Source organism: Chlamydotis macqueenii, chromosome 18 (assembly GCF_036417535.1).
Source record: "Chlamydotis macqueenii isolate bChlMac1 chromosome 18, bChlMac1.mat, whole genome shotgun sequence".
Classification (NCBI taxonomy): Eukaryota; Metazoa; Chordata; class Aves; order Otidiformes; family Otididae; genus Chlamydotis; species Chlamydotis macqueenii.
Window position 1 is genome coordinate 7,787,813 of NC_141573.1, and position 17,983 is coordinate 7,805,795.

The window sequence follows — 17,983 nt, forward strand, 5'->3', positions numbered from 1 at the left end:
ATGAGAGAGTAACTTGATAATTCTTTATTTTTCCCTACAGGAACAGGTGGTGGCTTGCAGAGGAGGAGAGCCGCAGCTTCCATTTTTTTTTTGTGAGGGAGAGAACAGGCAGAGCAGTAAGGGGAACAAAGCAGAGCATTTTACAGAGATGACAAGTAGAGCTTGATTGTTCATATTACAGCTATTTCTACTTCTAGTTCTTTAGTGATTTAATGGCAAATCTTGGACGTAATATACTAAATAATATATTCATTCACAGGCTCTGAGACAAATTGTTGAATTTTGCACCTTTTCCTACTGTGCTCATCCAGTTCCGCTGCTGCTACAGCAAAGGTGGGAAGGCAGCCTGCTGTGCTTCCTCTTAGGTCAGTTAAGCAGAAGTGAAGAATGTTCCCGTGGGGATTTTCTGGTCTGCCATCAGTTGTCAGAGACTTCAAACACAGCCACTTAAAGACTGGACCAGATGATCTTTCAAGGTCACTTTCAGCCTGGGCTGTTCTAAGATTCTTTGATTCCCTTGAAAACCTGCCTACCAGTCTTGGGCACCCCACCACCTTTTACTGTGACCACACCGGGTTTGAAAATATAAGGTGAAACAGTGACCGTTCACTCAGCCGTACAGAAATGGAATCTTCCTCTGCCCTCTAAGAATTAATAAATCAGGTTCTTACCTCTCGTGACAGCAGATGGGTGGCTTGCAGGCTGGCAGCTGGTCAGTGCTGTAAAACAGAAACGGCAGCTCTCTACTGGCTGCTGCACAGAAATCCAGAGTAAAAATGTCCAGGTGCCTTGAAAGCAGGTTTAAAACCTGAGCTGAGAAATTGAGTCCCCTCCTGGGAATGAGCACTGGAGGCAGCAGGAATATTGTGGCACGTAAGGGCACCATCCCCTCCTGCAAGCCTGCGGACCCCGTACACTTACCTTGAAGCTTTCCGTGGAGACAGGGCAGCCTTGTCGCAGGGGCGTTTTATACGATCCAGTCTGCAGATGCTACAGATGCCTACTCTTTCTTCGGTCAAAAAATTTTTGGCAAACCTTCTTTGGCAAAGCATTGTCTGGCAAACTGAACTAAGGGCATAATTGTCATTTGACATGACTAGATATAATTAGAAAATTTTGATGTCTTACCGACTATATGAATACATCTCCTATAAATAATTTGACAAGGGTGTTAAGGAGGGAATCTGGACTAGTCAAGGCACTTAGAGAACTTGGATGCAGGATTTGTGGATTCTATTGCTGGCTTTCCCACTGAAAGTACTCACTGTATGACCCAGGGTGGATTGTTTGGTATGTCTGTGCGGCAGCTATCCCAGCTGTACAATGGGCATGACAACATTCATCTTCCCCATGTGTACAGTATGAAGCTTATAAGAAATGCCTAAGAGCAACACATTAAGCAGGCCACTAAGAGGCAAAAAGTATTACTAAAAGCATTTGGTGGTTGTGTTGGTAAAATTCTAAAAGCAGAGGAGTAATCTGTGTCCTTCAGTCTGATAGTGCTGGTGCCTGAAAGTCACAGATGTGGCAAGATGACCGGCCAAGAGACAAAGATTTGGTCACAGCAATAGGAGGCTGAGGTCTGGCTGAACTACTGAGTTGGAGACTCAGAGAGAGATGTGAGGTTACTTCTGGTGTATGAAGAAGAGCATACATACGTTCATGAACATGTGCCCATCTATACACTTGAAATTGTGAAAAAGTGGGACAGCTCTGGTCTCCCAGTCCCAGGGGAGCTCTAATATCTGAACCGTAAGGGCAGCATCCTCTGGAAGCCACAGGTTAAGCATTAAGTAGAATGATAGAATGACTTACTTTTTAAGGGACCTTCAAAGATCATCTAGTCCATCTAGTCTAACAGCCCTGCTGTGGGTAAGGACATCTTTTAGTAGATTAAGTTGCTCAAAGCCCCATCTAACCTGACTTTGAACACTTCCAATGGTGGGGCATCTGTAACTTCTCTGGGAAACCTGTTCCAGTGTCTCACCACCCTCATTGTAAAATAATTTTTCCTTATATCTATTTGAAATCTAGCCTCTTTTAGTTTAAAACCACCATTTCGTTATGTCACTATAGGCACTGATAAAATGTCTTTCCCCACCTTTCTTATAAGCCCCCTTTAAGTATTGAAAGGCCACAAGAATGTCTTCTTGAACCTTTCTCATTGCCAGTCTGAACAACTCCCACTCTTTCAGCCTTTCTTCATAGGAGAGATGTTCCAGCTCTCAGATCATTTTTGTGGCCCTCCTCTGGACCAGGCCTAACAGGTCCATGTCCTTCTTGCACTGAGGACCTCAGAGCTGGACACAGTACTGGAGGTGAAGTCTCATCAGGGCTGAGTAGAGTGGGAGAATCACCTCCCTTGACCTGCTGGCCACGCTTCTTTTGATGCAACCCAGGATTTGATTGGCATTGCAGGGGTTGCAAGTGCACATTGCTGGCTCATGTCCAGTTTTTCATCCACCAGTGTCCCTGAGTTCTTCTCCAGGTAGTTGGTGTTGCTTTTCTGTGGAGTCCTGCTCTAAGTGGCCTATCTTATGCAGCGCTGTGAGGCTGGGACAAAGTGCCCTCAAGGATCCCCAGGGGCTATACAGAGAGTCGAGCAGAGTGTGACTTTGTGGACTGAAAATCTTTGTATTTCCAGTGGTCAGTGACAAAGCCAGTCTTTTCAGTAGAGCTCCTCTGGGTTTTTGCTGTTGTGTCGCGCAGGATGTGGACCCAGCTGTGTAACAGGCACATGGCCAGGCAGCTCTGGGCAAGCAGTCAGCCAAGGGATGGTCTGGTTTAAAAAGAAAGCAGTCAGTGAGCCAAGGTGTCTTCAAGTGTCGACAGTCACTCAGCAGTGCTTTTAGGATGGCAAGCTTTGATGTAGGACCAGATTTGTTCACAAAAGAGTTTAGAAACCAAAAACCTTCTAGCTGCAAATCATTCAATGTTTTTTTTTAGTTAAATTTCAAGTGGGATTTGTCAGTGTTCCTAGGAAGATATAACTGTACCCTCTGTGCTAGCCCACAACTATATAGCAGAGAATATCTACACATACTTTTATGAAGGTATCACATTAAAGGTAGGAGAAAGGTATGCGTAATTCCCAATTTTACTTAAGTAAAAATGTAGCATTGTGTACATTTCTTTTCTGTATAGTATATTATGAATATCAGGGAAGATAATTGAAACAATATTGATAAAAATTCTGAAAGCAGTGAAAATATTATATCCTTAAGTGTTGTATGCCGTAGACCTACGATACACATGTATAAGTATAGATGGATATTCAGGTCTTAACTGTTATAATCCTTTACCACTTCTCTGTACGTGACAACATGCTGTTTGCCAATATATTTCACAATCCTAGACTCTGATGACACCCTGTATTGTTGCAAATAGAGTTACAGTGCTTTTCCTGTTTTTTCAAATACTCTGAATTCTCTGGAATTTTTTTTTCAGTCTTCATCCCTATTTAAAAGTCTACTTTACAGAACTATCCCTTTACTGAATTGTGTTATCAAATTCAAACTACAGACAGTTTTCCCTACAGTGGTTGTCTTATATCGTACAAAGATAACCCAAAAACTTCAAAGTACAAAATGATGAAGAAATTTTGGTTAGCCTGTGGAGCCTCACACAATTTCCTCATATCGAGTGAAATGGATTTAGAGGGAGTAATAACAATTTAAACTTGATGATGAATAAGTGCAGTCAGGCACAATGTCAAATTCAGTTGATTCTCAATCTGTGGATAATATATAATATAATATAATATAATATAATATAATATAATATAATATAATATAATATAATATAATATAATATAATATAATATAATATAATATAATATAATATAATATAAATCTGTGCTCTGTCAGGAAAGTTGAGAAAAATGCCTGTATACTTAGCTTATCTGAAATATGAAGGCTTCTCTTTAAAGAAACTGTCCCTGTGCCTTTTCCAGAAGCCACACAATCTAGTGCAGCGCTGACCTTTCTTCTCAATATGACCTTGAAGTGAGCCTTTCGGGGCTCACTGTCACTCAGCGACAGCTGAAAAAAGAAGTAGCTGATTCCCACTGCTGCCAGGACTTAATGGAAACTGAACAGGGGATAGCTGTAGAAATTAATTCCTTCATGTGTCCTCTCTCTGATATTAATGTCTCTTGCTCTTTGCCCCCTTTCGCAGAGTGACATATAACTGAACCCCATTCCTTGTCTCTCTCAAGTCTCCTTCTACGTACAAGCATAGTTTCTGAGGGAAATAACACCATGTTCAACGAGCACAGCAGAAGTTTGTAGTGCAGCAGTCTTTGCTTCACAAGATCCAGGATCCGAGGTAATGAAGATGGCCACAGCAGGATACAACAATAGAACTGAAATTCTGCAGTGAGTTTATTCTTGGCCTAACTCTGGTCCTGCTCAACAGCAGCCAATTTTTATTCACTCAAATAGGGATGGTTGGGGTAGTGCTATCTGTATTGAAGAATGTGGTCTTACATTTTAGTGAATTATGTCTGTGCTATAATTCAAAGAGAAAATTCAGTGCAGTTAGATGTATCTTAATGATGTTCTGGTAGCAGCACTCTCTGTCCACCTGAGCAACAAGGAAAGCCATAGTTCCCAAAGATGTATCAGATGAAGTGAACTGCGCCATCTCAGTAGGCAATGCTGTAAATATGTTCATGCAATACATCCAGTGTCTTGGCAGGAACAAGAAGCTGTTTCTTCCAAAAGCAGGTGATAAATTAGAGACAGCTTAGCTAAGAGCTGGAAAGGAAATCAGCCTCATGTCTTGGAGGAAACTTTCAGTTATCTGACGAGCTCAAGGACCAGTTAAACTCTGACACTCTCACTTCCTCATGGACTGAGATTTAAATAATGATACTTTCAATGTCAGAATAAAGAAACAACATAATTACATAGCTGGAATGCAAAGCTACATTCACTGGTCCAGCTTTATCTTATTCAATGATGTGTGGGTGACACGGATGCCTAAGTCAGAAGCTCAGCCATCATCAATTCTCTATAAGCTCCAACAGACCAGGAAAACTGAAAAGGCATGGGCAGGTAGCATATATATCCATTCACTTTAAGTATATAGAGGAAAATCTCATTGCTATGCTTATTTTTGACTACCGTATACTAGCCATATAGTAGTAGCGCCATATAGAACTAATCTATATGATTACATCCCAAGCTGCTAGAAAAACTTACAATATAAAAAGGCATTTGAACGTCTTAGTTGTTTAGGAGGATCTTCATTAGTCCTTGCAAGTCTGGTCATCTTGGTCTCACAGGTCACAGCTGACAGCCCCATCTCAGTGACATCTCACAGTTAATTTCCTGTTCTAGAGGAATCCCCTTGCCAACATTAAATTTGGCACACCAAGAAAATGAAAAGAAACATGTTAACATTCTTATTTCTTAATTTATCAGTTGTCTTCTACCTTCACCTGAATAAGAATATATAAAAAAGTGTTAATTTTTTACTTGATATTATAGCAGTCAGCTGTAAAACACCTTGTTCATTGAAAGAAAGAGCTATAGACCATTGAAAAACATTGCCAACATTTGACTAAACAAAACAAAAATTATAAAGGAAGGCAATCAAGATTAAAAATATAGCTTATTTATGTATCTTACTTGAAAGTGTACGGGTAAAATAATTCCAGAACATCATGGTTTCATGAATAACTTGGAGTATGTCAGAAGTTTGCCAGAACTTATAACCCATATTAGCAGAGTGCTGCATAAGATTCAAGATTTCAAAGCAAAGTGGGCAGGGAAAAGTAATTTGGACTATCCTTATAGAAGTTCAAGATGGAGATGAGAATCAGGTGAACTCCATGGAAAAACACTGGGTATCCAGGGCTTCTATATCACTGAAACCATCAATACAGAGAGCACTTCTTTAATTTCCTGCAGTTTTAAAAGGTGAAATCAAAGAAAGTTTGTAGGCAGCATATTCTGAAGTGTTCTTCTGAAAGAAGAACAAATTGCAAAGACTTACATTCAGTTGTTTGGCCACTCACATGAGTGTACCGTGAAGGGATCTGAGCTACTCATCCTTTGTGGTAGCTGTATTTTCTTTCACAAAGCTGATCTTTCTGCCACCAATGGTTAATTTATATTTCCTGACATGTTGGCCTGTAAGCTTCTTGCAAATAAGTCTGTAATCCAAAGTCCTCAATTCTATTTCTTGTCTGCTCTATGTTCACAGACATTGGTGAATGACACTGGAGAAAACTCCATCTCGTGCTACGTCTTCGCTGGTATACTGCACTATGCCAGGGAGCATTTGCAGGTATGGGAAGCCAGTCACTTATACTGATAAAATATTAGTGGATTCCATGTCAAGCTTTTGACCTGTGCCAGCTACCAATCTCCTAAGCATATTCAAAAGCATAACTGGACAGCTGGTATTTTCTGGGACCGTTCCAAACACAGTCTGCATCCAGCCTCACTGTTCTTGATACAGAAATAGTTTACTTCTATAAGCATAAGCAGTCCTGTGCCAGTTGGCCTAAGTTCCTGGACATGTTTAATTTCCTAGTTGTAAAATGTAGCTGTAGTGCTCCTGTAGAAAGGTTTGGAGCAACCATAAAGGTACCTGTCCTTGGGAAAGGAAGGAACTGCTGGAAGAAGTAACGGTACCTTGATGGAAAAAGGGAAATGGAATGGATCTTGCATCTGTTAACTTTCTGCCAATGTTTCCATCTCTGCAGGACTGGACTCCACTGCAGCTGAATGCAAAGCACAACAGAATCAAAAAAAAAAAAAAAAGAGACAGAGAGTAGACCCTGGATAAAGGCTATCCTGCGCAACAATGCAGCATGGGCAAGGCTCTACAGTGCTGACATTCCCATGGAAGAGGGAGGATTTGGGCGTGCTGAAAATAGATCCTTCTTGATATGGAGAATAGGCAGCTGCCTCGCCGTCTGCCGCCCCTTAAGACATGGCTTCCCCTCCCCTGTGTTTTGTGACTGTGTGTGAGACTAGGGGCAATAAGTCACATCTTAGCAAAGCAGCACAGGTTGAGTGGGAAAGTGGAGGCATTTCACGACTACTAGTCTGTATTCCATTAGGGCACTCCTTTGCCCCCCTCATCTATGTTTTTTTTTTCTTGGTGCCATTCATCTCATGAACTGGAAACTTTACTTTAGCTGAAATAAGTGAGACAGACCTCGTGAAATACCATGCTAAACAACTTTAGGTTCTGTGTAAAGGTATAAGGATTTTCATAGTATATCTTGCAGGTGTCTAATTTGGAAGATGAGGATGTTTGGGCTGGGTAGATGGGTTGTTGTGACATTTGAAAGTTACAGATAACACTAATCTAGGTGGAGTGGCTGAACATCACAAATGGCAGAGATTCAACCCAGTGGGACCTTGATAATCTTGAGGGTGACGCCAATAGAAACCTCATGAATCTCAGTAAGAAGTGCAGAATTCTGGTGACAACTACTCTAAAATATTCTGTACTGTCCCAGACATACACACTCAGAAGATACTGACTCAGGCTGTAGGGGTTACAAAGAGAATTTGTGAGACCACAGGGGAACAGAGAAGCTCCCTTGAGGGAGAAGCCTGGAAGAGTTCAACTTAGCGAAGTCTTACTATTGTGGGGTAAAGGCTAAGGTGGGAACAAGCACTGTGAACAGATCTGCATAAGTCTCTGAACAACTCTTGTTGGGGGGAGCAAAACTTTGTTCCAGTCCTGAAGCTCACTACTGGGTTGCAATTTGATGTTCCACTCAGGGAAACCGAAGCCGTGAGTGAACTCACACACTTGCAAATGCTGATGCCAGTGCCAAAGAAAACAAGAGCTGCATGCCAGGGAGAGGAAAGTAGGACAACATAAACCATCTAACTCTTCCTTTCTGAAAGAACAGGTATAAGCTTATTGAGTCAACTGGCAGAAGACTACTCTGTGCCTAAAATAAAAAATACCTCCTTTGTAATATGCGATCATAGAATCACAGAATGGTTAGGGTTGAAAGGGATCTTCAAAGGTCATCTAGCCCAACCTGCAAGGAGCAGGGACATCCCCGACTAGATCAGGTTGCTCAGATCAGGTGATGGCAGGGCCCAGGGATCTGTGAACTGTCCTGACAGGAGACAAGACATCCTTGAGCTTCAGCTGACCCTGTACAGGAGCTGCTCACCAAATTCCTGCTCAGCTCCAGCCCCATGGCTATGTGCTGCAGGATGACCATGTCTTCCCAGCTGCCACACATTCATACCACCATACTTGCTCCTGCCTCTGTCTAATATGTCACTTTGCTGGCCCTTCAGCACCTCCAAAGGCACTTGAACATGGCCTGCCATCAGTCCTGGTCATTCAGCTCTTCGTGTCTCCATGATGTGTAAACACAGTATCCATCCTCTGGAGGTGCCTGCCCATGCAAACAGAGGTGTCCTCCCTCCCAGCAACCAGAGCCTATGGCAGTTTTTTGAATAAACGGAAACATTCGGTAGTCACTCCATTGGCGGTGAGGAGCTGTGCAGATTAATTACAAGTGTTTTGAAGAATATGTGACACTAAATGGTCTCCAAAGGATGGTTCTTCTCATAGTGGAAGCACCTTCTGGGATCATGAACATACTTGCTGGAGCATCTGGTTTTTTTGACCCTGTAGCAGGCTGAAATGAGATAGAGCTGTTCCTATTCCACCACACATTAACTGTGCAAGTAACATTTTCAATTTCATGTTGCTGGCTTGGAAGGATCAAATTACATCTAATTTGTTATGGAGATCTGCACTATCTTGGCCTGAGCAATTCTGTCAGTGATACATCCCTAAGAATCCCAGATCAGTTATTTTTAAGGATGTTAATATCATTACTCCTTGGGGTCAGGTTTCAGCAACATGGAGTTTGTTCTTCACTGACATCTTAAAATTTGAGGAGGAGGGTAGAACTCTCTAGGGAGTGAGTGTAGCATTTGATTCTGTCAGCTGCAGAGAAGATATGATCTGTACCTATAATAAGAACACAAGGATTTATGCAATTCCAGATATCATAAGTTCATCTAAAATAATTGGGTTTTTCTGCATTCAGGAAATTATACACATGGAAAAATGAATGTATAGCCACATTTGCCCACACACTGTTTATGATACACTAACATTCTCCTCCTGTGTTGGTCCTACAATGCCTGTGCAGGGCTTGGACTTTTCCTGGGAAGAAATCTCTGCATGGATGCACAGAATGGTAACTCTTTCCTGAGAGAGCTATGAATGTTTCTGAACATGAATTCCATTATTCCACCCTGTTTCATCTTCCCAGTCCACACTTTACTTATTGCCAAGTAAATTCATCCAAATACTCACAACTTTTTTTTTTTTGTAAGAAAACAGGTTCCTTTGTGTCAGCGGGTGAAAACCTTCCTATGCTGATGTGATGAAAGATTTCCTGGAGGAGACATTTATCCCCTGCTGGTTTTCCATGGGTGGAGGTGGACTCATTTTCTTCTTCTGCAGCAGGAATGGGGTGACAGAAATGTTTCCCTTGTCTGGTCTCCTTGGAATTCAGCTGGAGAGAGGTGTCCTATGTGGCATCATGTTCCTTAGGGAACCAGGGTCATCGTGTGTTAGGCACATCGCGGGAACCACTGAGAAATATCTGCAGCACCTTCTCTGTACCCTCAGTTTTCAGTATCAAAGATCGTAACAGGCACCAACTCAGCAAAGTTGTCAGGGAGTTTCCTGAATTTTACCATGGAAGATTTCACACAGTAATGTCCTTCATGCCTAGATGTGTCCTGTCCTCCCTTCATTGCAGTGTTACCAAGCAGTTCCCAGAGCTTTTGGGAAGAGGAGACAGTGAGTGGAGGTGTGGTTTGGGAAAGCCGTCCCTACAGCAGCATGAAGCAAAGAAGGATGAGCCTTTGCAGAGATGTGCTGGCTCCCCATGCTATGGTCTCCTGTGCCCTCTTCTACTGTCACTCCAGACCCACTGAACAGGGAGGAGTGGGAGATCATGGAAACTCGCTGCCCGAGCCAGCCACAGTCTGCACAGCATCAACCTGCTTCTCCTAAGGGGGCAGGGATGGAAGGAAGGGAAAACTGGTCCAGAGAGGAGTCTTGGAGCTACTTTGCTGCTCTGGTCCAGTGCAGGTGATGTAACACACTCCCTCCAGAGTACAAAATCATCGCTGACCCTGTGTCAATCTGACAGTCTTTTCTCTCTCAGGGAAAAATTCTAGTCACCTGCCATGACAGGATAACCTTGTTGTGGGTCTCCCCATAGCTGTAGGGAAATAGGGCTGTTGATGGTGCCTTGCATTTAGCTCACAAGAAGGTGCTGGGCTTCCATGAGTTCACTCTTGCCAGAGCAGCAGTTCCTTCGTGCTCTCAGCTGAGATGCCCATGTGGCAGTCCTGCCAGCAGCAGTCCTGTGGCAGAGGGGTTGTTAACAGGCCCAGGAAAAAAAAAAATCCATGTATGTGGTAGCTGCTTGTTAGATGCTGCTTGTTATCTACTAAAGAGTGGATTATCTGCCTAACAAAGAAGGTTGTCTTCTGCTTTTATCTGCATGCAGGGCTCTTCTGATGCAGGCCAACAAAATGTTAGGCATGTGCAGGCAGAATGTGATTCCGATTTTAGTGTCACAATCAGCAAGTACGATGTGGCATGAATGAACCCTTTCCGTAGCATGGTATTGTATAACCTCCAGCAAGCAGCTCATCCAGAAGAGAATGCAGGTGGGTGCCAGAAAGTACAGGGAGCAGTAATCTCCTACTAATAACACGAACAAAGAGAAGTAAAGTGGAAAAAAAAAAAGTAATGATGTGCCATGGTAATTCTGGAAAGAGGCCATTGCACCAGTCATTTTAGTAGAACAGTTGAAAAGTCGCTGGCAGTCAGTGCAATATTCCCACCCTGTGTTATAAATTCAGTAGTTAGAGGGTACATGGTTCTTCCTCTAGCAATTCTTTCCCTAAGAACGATAAACATTTGGCATGTCATTAACATTTTTGTTAAATGATTCTTGAGATTTACAAATCGCTATTGCTGAGTCAGCATTTTGGCCTATTAATTTGTCTATAGATTAATAATAATACAGTTTGTGCTCTACAAATCTGCCCAGATAGAGAAACTTGACAACTATCCCTGGCATTCATTTGTTATCTATGACACTGTCAAAACTTCTTGAGCAGAAGGACATTGTGCTCCTGACAGTCCAGCTGGAACTGAAAAGAAGGTTGAGCTTTAAATTAAGAGCAAGAGTGCTGTAATATGTAAAACAGAAGGATAGGAACACAGAACTAGACACCTTCCTAGTGTGTCAGTATTAATCAACATGTCTTACAGTCCATTCTGTAATCTCATCAGCTCCCAAACTACTACGAGTTATAATGAAAAACAACACAGGAATAGAGAAAAAATTATGATATGGTGCTCACCACTGCAGTGACCAGAATGTGATGGCATCTTTCCAGTTCTGAATTTCTGTGAAATTTATCCGTTTACCTCTAAAATTCTCAAAACACAGATCTAGCATATAGGTGTTTGAGGATCAGAAATGTGATTGTCTAATTCTCAAAATGAATTAGCATATGTTCTCTTTACAGTCATTCATTTCACTGCTAATACTTTCCTTCAGCCTCAAGAGATTTTTTCTTCCTTGTTTTTTTTCTCCTCAGTAGAGTTATACAAATACATTCATCTTGTATCAGCTTCATCTTTACTAGAGTAAACAAGCCAGTCTTTTGAAGTCATGCATCATAAACTAGTTTGTCCATTCTCATTATTATTTTAATAATACTCAGCTACCCTTGTTCCACATAAGGGAATCTTCCTCAACAGTTTCACGAATACTTGTCTTATTGAGATGACTTTACGATCAATGCATTTTCCCCATTATTCAGTACAGCTATTACATTCTGTTGGGTTTTTTTGTTTTGTTTTGGTTTGGGTTTTTTCCTGTAGTTGACTCACAATTTGATAGATTCACATGACCACAAAATGGCATAAATAGTCTCTCAGGCTGGAAAGGATCACAGCCACATTTCCAGCTCCGCAGGAAGGTGTCTATGTCTTCAGCACAGGCAGCAGAACTGACGTGCTGACAGAAGTTGCTGCCTTCCAGCTGGAGCCACACGCGGCAGGAAGGCCGAAATCACAGATCAGATAAGAAGGAGCCAGAGGTACTCAGAGTACAGAAGAGGGACCTTTAGTTCCTGTTCTTTCAAATATGCATACATTTCATGTCTACAAATATGGAAAAATATGCAACAAATATGTAACACAGGTTTTATCACTGAAAGGCATTCTGAAGGTCATCTCAGCTTTGTATCCTCAGGTATTTTTTTAACCCTTACCATTGTTTCAGAGGTGAAAGTTCTGACTTGCAATCTCTTAATTTTTTTTTTCTACAGATCTCCTTGCATCTCTTCCCCCTGCTTCTTTACCACCCATTGTAGAGGGCTTTTTACTGGCCAAAGCAGCTTTATCAGGCATCTTATGCCTTTTTTTCCCAGGAAACATTGTAACAGGATTATGACAGCAGTGTCAACATTTTTCTACATCTACTAAAGCCGCAGCTCCTGTCACAGGGATCAAGGCATATCTCCTTAAGGCCCCCATTTCCCCACTGCTCCCTGGGAAGGATTCCTGGCATACTTGTTAGCACAAGCCCGAATCAGTCATTATGCCCACCTCAAGTATCATATTCCTGTTTGCAAGAATCCAGAAGAGTTGCTTTCATAACATGATCTAACATTTTAATATATATGGAAATCTCCTCAGCCTTTGCCATTTTGCTACATCATCACTCAGTCTGCAAGATGTCTTGTCCTTCTCATGTTTTCATCAGCTTTCTGTTGATAATGAAAGCTTTATTTCTGGGCCTTTTTGCATTTGTGAAATTACAAGATACAGTTAGTTCTGGGCAGCAGGTCTAATAATAATAATAATATTATTCTCTAGTAATTTATAAGCCTGGTGACAATATTTGTCAATTTACCTATATTAGCCTACACTGCTCTGTCAAAAACAAACCATGCCTGAATGGTCTGTGACATTTTGAGAGGCTCTTAGGATAGAAGAAAAATAGCAAGTAACTTCCGTAAAATTTCTGAGAAGTCCTGATATTTCCTTAAAACACACAGACATACTGGAGACATAAAAATTGAGACCAAAATACTGAAGAAGCTCTCTCTGCTGAAAGAGTAGTAATCACATAGTTAGCATCAAAATGGAATAATGTGCTGTGCAGCCATGAGTTGAGATGAGCACTGTCAGTAATATATGGATTGTAGATGACAGATTTTTCGTAGTGAATTTTTGGGTGGTCCCAGAAGTTAAGAGGCTGCAAACATACCAGAAGGCAGTGCTGAAAAAATGACACTGGAAAAATAAACTGAAACAATCTCTTCAGACGAGAGATGTAACTCCATAAGGACAAGTACAAGCTATTCAACCTACGAATAAACAATAAATCACACAAGATTAAGAGCAGCTGGTTAGGTCCCGTTTTACACAGAGAGAAGCAGAAATGCTGCTGTAGCAGGGGCTGGGCATTGCCTGTCAGGCAGCTCATCAGAGGTCCCACAGTGTGCACTGCACACATTATGTCTCAAAATGGACAACTGGTTGTATAGTGCCAAGAGCCAGCGTTTTAAAACTTAACATTCAGTCAGAGCAATCCTAAGAGCGATCCTACCTTCACAGCAACGAGAGAAAGGTAACTCAGCAGTGCATGCTGTGACTGAAGTGTTACTCTGACAGTGCTCTCCATCGCAAACTGGAGCGACTACCAGGCTCCAGTAAGACAGCAGATGAATGGGGTGGGACAGGAAAGAGAGAGATGTGCAGTAGGGACCAGGAGGCAAGAGAAGCCAAAAAGCAATAGGAAGGTGAGTGAAGGCAAAGCTGGGTTCAAGCACTGTGGGAGCAGTAATTCTAATGCCCACCTTGTTCAGTGAGAAGTATTTCTTTCTTCCCAAATCAATGTTTTTAGCGACCAGACAATCACTGGCTAACAGTGTTTTCCACTCTGCCCAAGACTCCCAAAACTGCTTCTGGACAGGATCTGCTCCTTCAGACCAGGATCTCACCGCTCTGTGCTTCATAGTTGTTTGCATGAAGGTCACGCTCAGACCTACTATTTAATGCATAAATATAAACTGAAAACCCTAGCAGGCACGATTGATTTGTGGAAATCTTCCACCTTGCACCCTGAGCGGAATAAAGCAATGTCTCCTCTCTAAACGTACTTTGTGTGGGTTTCAGGAGTTATTTTCAATTTCGAGTAACAATACCAGCACCCTCTCTATTTTGAAGGAGCCCAGCAGCATGTGCAAATGGTGAACATTCCCCTCTGTGAAAAAAAACCTGCCGTTATCAAGCCTGAAATTACATCTCAGGAGTCAGATACAGTTTCTTCCTGGACATCAGATTACTAGGGTTAAAGAAGTTTCATTAGTTAGTCTTACAAAACTAAAGTCTCTCAAGAAAATAATCCTTTCTGTGGAACTGAGATGTGTTCTTCTAACTCTGATGGTAGGAAAGGGAATGGAGCTCATATAAGCTACAAAATACATATCATTCTTTCACATCAAGATTATTATGGACTTGAAAGTCTATGCAATACAAACAAGGTATCAGATCCATCTATTTTAAACTTTCTCTTAGAGATGTTCATTTATGCCTATTATGGATCCATGTTTTTCCCAAGATCAGTTACCTTTGCATCAGCACTTACCAGCTGACAGGCAGCCTGACTCCAGAAATAGTGTGTCAGTGCAAAGTGACTCCTGTCCTCCATGTATGTAAGCAAATTATAAAGCAAGGAGAAATTAATTTTCCATTCCACCTCTATTAATATTCCATTTTGATCCCGATAATCCTCTGTACTTTAAAGGGTGTCCCGTGGAGTTCTGCACAGTGCAATGTTTTGGAATTTTTTGTTTCCTGAATGTAACTTTTATAACAGAAAACCCAATTGTTGTTTTTATTTTTAAAAATTTGCAGAGTTTTCCTATACAAAAAATTCCACAATATCAATAGTTTCTTCAAAATACTGTAAGACAATAACTTAATAATTAATAAAAATATTTGATTTAAAATATTTTGTGGTTGATTTAAAATAAATATGTATCATCAATTCTGTATTCTTTGTGACATCATCCAAAGTAAACAGAATGGATTATGGCTAATTATAAATTCCCAAAAGTATGATTAAAATCTTTGCCCTTGAGCAAATACACATAGACCTCAACCTTTTTACACTTCAAATACCAACTTTATAATGGATTCACAAGAGCAAAATGTAACCTAAATGCTTCACATCCTCTCCTTTCTTTTACTCTGTGTTATGGAAGACTGTGGGATGGCTCCAGCCACTTTCAATCCCTCTGGTGTTACTGATATCCAGATACCAAATATTATCATTTGTGCCCAATAACCCTTTTCAGAGTTGAACTTCTTGTCCTTTATAACCTTAGGTGAAAAAAAAAATTATATAAAATCACGGAGCAATAGCATTATGAGATTGTAAGGGGTCTAGCCTTATCTAGCCCAACCCTTCTCCTCAAAGCAGGATCAATTAGAACCAGTTGCTCAGTTGGGTTTTGAATATCTCCAAGGATAGACACGATTCAATCACTCTGGGTAACCTATTCCAGTGTTTGAACACTCTCAAAATGTAAAACCTTTTTTCTTATGTTTAACTGGAATTTCCTACCTTTCAGTTTGTGCCCATTGCCTTCTGTCTGGTTACTGTATAGCAGAGAAGAGTCGATGTTTTTGACTTCTTTACTACCCCCCGATCAGATATTTACACAGGTTGACATTATCTCCTGAGGCTTCTTTTTTTTTTTTCTGAATCTAAACAATCCCAGCTCACTCAGCCTCTCTCAATAGTCAGGTGCCCCAATCCCTTTAACATCCTTGGGATCCTTCACTGGAATTGCTCAAGGGTGTCCATCCCTTTCTTGTACTGGGGAGCTGACACCTGGACACAGCACTCCAGATGTTGTCTCACCAGAACTGAGCAGAGGGGGAGGATCACTGCTCTCAACATGCTGGAAGTGCTTTTCATAATGAAGGCCAGGATGCTGTTGGCCACCTTTGTCACAAAAGCACATTGCCAGCTGACATTCAACTTAGAGTCTACCGGCTCCTTTTCTGCTTTCCAGTCAGTCATCCCCCAGCTTGTGCTGGTACATGGTCTTCCTCAAGTACACAACCTTTCATTTCCATTTGTTGAATTTATGTCAGTCTGTTTCTCCGGCTTGTGAAACTTCCTCTGAATAGAGGCACAACCATGTGGTGTATCAACCACTCCTCCCAGTTCTGTATCATCTGCAAATTTGCTGGCGGTGCATTCCATTCCAGCATTTGGGTTGTTAATGAAGATACTAAAGAATATTGGCATTTATTTTGACCCCTGGAGTGCATCACTATTTTTCTGATAAACTTTTTTTTTTTTTTAGAGCCAACAAAGTCAACACATGAAGAACATGAACACAAATCACCTATGAGGGATCACAAAAGTGTGACACGCTGCTGTTCCAGACATTTTAAACTGTCAGAAGCCGAGTTCAGGAAAGCAAAATGGTATGTCTGCTTTTGCTGCTATGCCAGTGACTGCATACCCTTGCACAATTCATAGTTTTCCTGCAGAAAGGCCAATACAAACATCTAAAACTGAAGGTTTGATCTGAAGCTTTTAAGGTTTGATATGAAGGTTTTCAATATTTTTTCAGAACTACTTTTTTTTGTTAATGGAGAAAATTATGCTGTAAAAAGTCTACTGTTATAATTCTGTAATGATCCATACACCAAAAGAGTAACCATAAACAGGCTGATTTCCTGGCACAGCAGTCCTTACCCCTGTGCAAGGTCGCATATCGACATATATTCTTAGAATAAATCTTTGTCTATTCTGTAACAATGGAAATTGCTGTAACTGTTCATAGGAAAATATCAAGTCCCTGGCATATTTCCCTGTACACAGGTCTTCCTCTGGCTATAAGATTCTCTGCCATAGTTGAGCATCCCAGTAATTTCCAGTGCAGACACAATGCCAGTGGGATGTTAGCTATATTAAACTATGTAGCAATGTGGTCCTAAACATTTCCTTGATTCTTTATATAATCACAAGATATTACAAGGGTTAAAATGATCAATCTAGAGCAAGTAGTTAAGAAATTCCAGGACAAAAAAGACATTGGAGAGAAGGAGTCAGACAGTCTGATACATGTAAAGTGTGTGTAAAAGAGTTCGCAAGAGAAGGACTTCCTACAAACACTGGTTCTTACTAGCACAGTTCATGCTCCACAGCAAGAGTTCATGCTGGATCAGCAGTAGTCCATTTGACATGACATGTTAGTAAATCACAGGAGAAATTCAACACCATATTTGACAGTAAAAGAGGAACAGGTGCATCACACTAAAGGTCTCTGGACTTTGGCAAATCTTCAGGAGTATTTAATTTCATTTCACAATAAGCAAAATGAAGTTGAGCATTTTTCAGATAGGCCAGTAGCTTAATTCTCCTTTAACAGACTTCTTTTAACAAATTTTACCTCTACAGTTACACAATCAGGCATACTAACAGTTTCAGAGTGGGATCATGAACATAACCAACTGAGATAAAGTAGTTGGCAAAGCACCGAGACCATCCTAACACGACATTTCTTTTTCATTTCAGTCTTGAACACAGAAGTGAGGCATAAACCTATTTAATGTGTTCTCATGAGACAGAGGGACACATCCAGTCAAGACATCCCTGGGTACTAGAAGATTTGGGGCACCAGATGACATAATTGTCAAGGAAAGATCATTCTCTGCCATCACCATATTCTTACTGAGCATGGACACTAATTTACGAAGGGCATGCAAAGAAAATCAGAGAGAAAACAAAACAGAAAGGACTATGCATTATCATGAAGAGTCTGAATGTAGAGTTGAGCAGAGAAACAAGCCATACGGTTCTGTAAAAGTCTCCTGTGAAAGAGCAGGAAGGAACCTGAGTGTGGAGAAA

At 41.1% G+C, this 17,983-nt stretch overlaps 1 long non-coding RNA gene across 1 annotated transcript; it reads left to right on the forward strand.

The window, feature by feature from the left end:
* Positions 1 to 4,182: 4,182 nt before the first annotated feature.
* On the forward strand, positions 4,183 to 9,317 carry LOC147598492 (uncharacterized). The gene is made up of 3 exons (XR_015260522.1): positions 4,183 to 4,376; positions 6,211 to 6,294; positions 6,716 to 9,317. It is a non-coding gene; the product is annotated as an uncharacterized LOC147598492 (long non-coding RNA).
* Positions 9,318 to 17,983: the final 8,666 nt, after the last annotated feature.